Here is a 6000-nt window from a genome sequence, read left to right on the forward strand (position 1 = left end):
CTAACCACTCGACATTGTACAGGCCCGCTAGCATAAACTGGGCACACTTACGCTCTCACGAACTGACCCTCGACATCATACAGGCCCGCTAGCAGAACCAGGGCACACTTACGCTCTCTCTAACTAACCCTGGACATCGTACAGGTCCTCAACAGCTGACGCAAGAGTCACTGTGGTTCACACACATTGTCAAAGAAGGACAACAACAGATCGACTAATAGACTATAAACACAGATTATTAAATCCTTCACGAGTTACAAATCTTACCATTAATTACTCTTACCTGTGACCAAATTCTTCTACTGTCCCCTTACATAATTAAAGACACAATTGATTACTTAATAAATTCCATTTAACATCTTACATCATATCAAGTATGGTTATTCATACACCAAGTGCACTTGATTTAAACACCACGCCATCTTCTCATGCTGCCTCACAAGCATGATTGACTGACCACATTAGCTGATATTTACATCATCGGCATAACCTCAATCACAATACACAGCAAGATCCAGTAAACCTTCAATGATCAAGAATCCAAGAAAACACCCCATTTTTACCTCAATAGAATTATCTCTCTCTACACTACAGTGCAATATTATATTTAATCTTTACAATAATAAACATTGTTTTAATAAATACATTATATTTTTCAGCCTTGTCTATTATTATTTCCTTTACAATTATCCTGCCGAGAGACTAATCCACTGAACTATTGAATTGGTAGTTCGAGCTATAAATTAAACCTTTAAAATCGAACACTAATTTAATTATTTTTATTAATATACATAATCTTATAATATACAATAACACTTTAAATGATGGACTGAGTAATTCAATTAATAAATTAATTAAATAATTAATATCTATCTATTAGAAAAAATGATATTCGAGTTCATAATTTACAAATAAAAATTTGGTTAATTTGAAGTTAATAAGGCAAGATCCAAAAATTAGACACGTTAACAAAGTATAAAAATGTAAGGATTTAGCAATATAAATGATATAAAGAATTTTCTTAACAGTCTATGTATTCAAGATAATACCAAAAATTAATTCAAATAAGATTTGACATAATGTAGACATAGGAGCAGTCTTAGCCATTTTCTGCTTGGGGAAAGAATTATATTTCTATGATTTTCATTGTCTAGAGTTTCACGTAGTTATTCACTGACTACTTATGTGATTTCTCAATTAAATGTATTTTTATTATTAAATTATTAAACAGTATCGTTTACATTTGCTTTCGCAGAATTCTCGACTAGCTCAATGCTTAGATTCTCGAACTTTCTACAGCTGTTGAGTAAGTCAAAGTGAAATTAGTGCAAGTATAAATAGTCCAAAGTTCTACATGTCTGTCTACGGGAATTCGTGCAAAATATACTCATTTGCTTACATTATTTATTGCTGGCTAGCTATCGGCGGGCCCTTCACAACGTGGCTCTAGTCAGACCGTATTGAGGGTGAAGACATAGACTGGCATCTCAAACAAAACTATTTGTATCACATCTTATTATTAATACGGCTCATCCCCGACACTATCGGTCAGGCCTCTGCAACTTGATTCTTATCAGACCGCTGAAGAGGGCGTCGATACTGTTTGATATTCCCCACTGCATCATTTCTTGAGATTCTTTCCCATGAATAAATCGCCGAATAATGCGCTCATGGATTCGCGACTCTTGCGATTCTCTCCCCCATTATGAACTAAAACATGTGCCTAGTATAACCGGCACAGTCCTTGCCTTGCACTCCCAGACGGACGTTCTACAGTTTATGGTCAACTGTTAAATCACGACGGGCTCAACAATTCTCATAACGATCGGTAACAACAACAACCAATGTAACATAACCTTAAATAAAAGTCACCAAAACCAATTGTTTACACTGAATTAATGCATTAACCTCTCACTCATCCTCCCTCTCCACCATTAAACCGGTGGTACGGTCTAATCGATCCACCTTGGTCTTCGACTAATTCTGTTGGCTGGAATTCCAAACATTTATAATTAACAATATAATGGTCATCGCAAGATTAAGAATGAAATATTAAACTAATATTGAATCAGTACAGTAACCTATTTTATAAATTCTAATTTTTATTATGTAGATTTACAAAATTTGTTCGATTTTAAATAAATCAAATTACGTACACCTTATAACATATTGAAAAGTTATAAAATGTTAGAAAAAAATTTTAAGGTACGATATAAAGAAATGAATGATGAAAGATTTTAGGTTTATTCAGTTAATAAAATTAATTTTAAATATTACTTCAGGTTTAAATTTTTTTTTAATTCTGAAACATTTTAAACACTGCAATTTATACATATACAACATTGATTTTATAGTAATAGGTTTAAATTTCATGTAAAAGTAAAATATGTATAATTAATTATAGTACATAGACTAATAATCTTTTTAAACATTTTATATATATAATTGTTTAATGTATAATTATAATGTATAATTAATTTAAATGATACAATTATTAAATTAACATTTTAATTGAAATAAATAATCTTTATAGATATAAAATTTAAATTTGTAAATATATAAAAAAGAAATTATTTGTTTAAATATATCGTTTTATCAAAACACTGTTACTTATTAAAACTTTTCTCAATACTATCAATATATTTATAGTATATTTTCCTTTAAATTTTAATAAATAAAAACATTAATTTGTAATTGATTGATAGAAATTGGCGATTTGAAAAAATATTTAATTATTAAACTTATTTACGTTTTGGTTGTTACATACAGATAATTTATGTAAATTATTAAAATTCTATTATATGAATTAATTGATTTTAATTATTTTCACTATAATATATAAAAGATATAATAATATATATTCTTTAAATTTTTATAATATTGTTAAGATATTATTTTTCTTTATGAATTAGCTTAACACTTTTCATTTTTAAATAATAATCTATTACCTAATGATCTTTTAGCTTATTAGATTGTTTAATACTAAAATGAATTTAATTTTGTTTATTTGTATTGTATATTTTAAATAAAAATAAATCGAATATAAATGAAAAATATATTGTGCTGCTTTGTATTAGTACGGTAACAGCTAATTTAATTAATATATTCGAATAATGATTTAGTAAATTAAAGAAAAAGTTAAGTTTATATATCTTACTTCCTGAATTATATTTATCCTTTAAAACAATGCGTAATAGAGTAACATTACTGAAAATGAATAACTAAAGATGATATAAATAATTCTCTAAATTTAAGAATATAAAAATAAAATATATTATTTACATAAGTGAAAAGAAATAAATTAAGCACTTGGATTTTATTAAATCTCTTCTTAGTATACATTATATTTTCCTCAAGAAACAGACAGTGTAATTGCGTCTAGGTAAAAATGCCTCAATTACTCACGAGCTTTTTCCTCCCAGCGCTGATTTATTATAAAACATCATAGTTTATTAATTATTTCAATAGTCACATTTTGATGTTATTAAAATTACGCCTTTTTTGGCACGAAAAGACCTATATTGCATATGGACACATATGTGATAAGTGAAATTTCTAGCAGGTTTTCATTAATGAATATATTAGATTAATTTATTTTTAAATTTGAAAATATAAATAACCTCTTGTAATTTTATTGGTATATAGTACTATCATGCAGAAGAAAAGAATTATTTATAACATGTTTACCAATTATTTAAAATAATATAAAAGGGTTCATATCAATTTTCAATATAGGTTCCATCATAAATCGATTTCTTTACATTTATTTATCTAACATTTCTCATTATGAAATAAAAATTATAGAAAAAATTAAATTAAAACAAAAATAGTGGATAAATTTAGAATTATAAAAAATTATAAAAAATTATAAAAAAAAAATTATAAAAAATTATAAAAAAAATTATAAAAAATTATAAAAAATTATAAAAAGTACAAGAAAACTTAATAAATCATGTTTTCAAAGTATCTCCAAAAATGAACTGAAATAAGCTTATAGTACATTTTTGTAGAATCAAGTATTTTGAAAATCTATGAAAAAAATTAAATGTATTAATAATAAATTTTCTATAAATGTTGATTTAAAAATAGACTGATTTTATTAGAAATTTGGATTTGATCAGTTTTTGATCAGATTTGATCACTTTTTTTATTAAAAAAAGATTTATAAAAAATATACTAGGATACATTATTTTATTTTATTTTTATAATAAATATTATATTAAAAAGAAGAAGTACGATTGTATAAATTTTATTATATAAAATAAAGATTTATATAAAGATTGTTTATATATACAAAAGTAAAAAAATTAAAATAAAAGTATACCTATTATTACTATTTATTCGAAACTGTTTGATTTCATGGCTCGAACTGCCAATGTTTCGATAGCTTTAATGACCTATCTTAGCAGGTGCTTGGGAACGAGTTAAGTGGAAAGGCTGTAGAAATACAGTATGGTTTATTTACAGTTACACTATTGTTTATATGTATTTATATGTTGTCAATATGGATTCAGATGTTATGGAAATATATACACTACATTCAGTCACGGCGATAAAGTTCGTTTAGAAATTAATTCCACTAATCCGGCTCGTCGAACCAAACGTGTAGAATTAACTAAGAAATCCACTAGATGTTGTGTGGGACTGTGCGTGGGCAAGTGAAAGGGTTAATGCACTAATTTAATAATTAACATATATAATTCTTACTCCTGTTTATTCCATTTATTTTCAATTTATTTCCAATTTAGTGATGATTAATCGTGATGAGGTTATGAATGACCTTTATGCTTCTCAATAATATTGTGGCATCGTGATATAATTCTATTGGAGAAGCAGAGAGTTGTGAAATTCCTGATCCTCTGGACGATACGTGTGAATGAGTGATTACTATGGAAAGAATTACACTATAAAATTATTGTCACTTTAAATACTATCACTTGAGAGGTTATCACTGCTTGTTGTGCTATTGAACGAACACAACTATTCTTCTCTGCGTCGTGGTCTTGGCATGTGTTGCAGATGTCTATAATAATAAGTTGTGTGAGTGAGCACGAGCCTAAGATTGAGGTTAGAGGAAATGCGCGCCACTGATGGCGCGAATTGCTGGTCTTGCGTAGTGAACATGCGCGGGAAGCTTTTGTGGTCGAACAGCTTGCAGCCCGTTTCCATAGTAAACCGTGAGGTGAAGAATCATCACTAGTGGTAATGACTTATTTGGAAGTTGTAGTGTAACCATTTCAGATTCTCTTCACATCTTTTTTTGTCGTCGATCTTTTTTCACATTTCTTTTGTCCCTTGTGCTGAGATGACGAGAATTTCAGTACATGTGCTATTCGAGCTTGATGAGACTAAATGTAACAGAATATTGAATCACAACCGAAGAAAGATATTTTACAAAACTCAGCTGATCGAATTTTTTTTGGTCCTCTGTTTGAGAATGCGAAAACCTTTTCCTTTTTTTGTCTGTTCGGGATTGAAGCAGTCCCATGAATTTCAAACAAAAGAAAGGTCATTTACGCAGTCCGGCGTACCGCATGTGCGCCTAGACTGACCGCGTGTGCAGCAAGGCTGGACACCACGTGCGCCTAGACTGACCGCGTGTGCATCAAGGCTGGCCACCACGTGCGCCTAGGCTGATCCGCACGTGCGGACCGAGGCGGGCACTCGAGAAAATGTTTACAAACAAAACTCGGCAAGTCCGAGCAAGTTTACGATTTGAAATATTATTTACTGCCAGCACTCACAAAAAAGGGACGCCTTCAAAACTTCTAGAAGCTTCGTTTTCTCACGCCAAAGGAAAATTTCTGGAAGGGACGCGCATCGACACTGTTGCCGGCGCTGAAGACGCCGCATGCACATTTAAGCGCAACGCGCCATGAGGTGACGCTCATTCGTAAATTCACTACGCTCTCAATCAAGTGTGACTGTCGGTCAGTGCATAGTATACTGTAAAGACGCCGCGTGGCCACATTTTCGACAACATAAGCTCACTCGTAAAGT

Source organism: Ceratosolen solmsi, unplaced genomic scaffold (genome assembly GCF_000503995.2).
Source record: "Ceratosolen solmsi marchali unplaced genomic scaffold, CerSol_1.0 scaffold87, whole genome shotgun sequence".
NCBI classification, from domain to species: domain Eukaryota; kingdom Metazoa; phylum Arthropoda; class Insecta; order Hymenoptera; family Agaonidae; genus Ceratosolen; species Ceratosolen solmsi.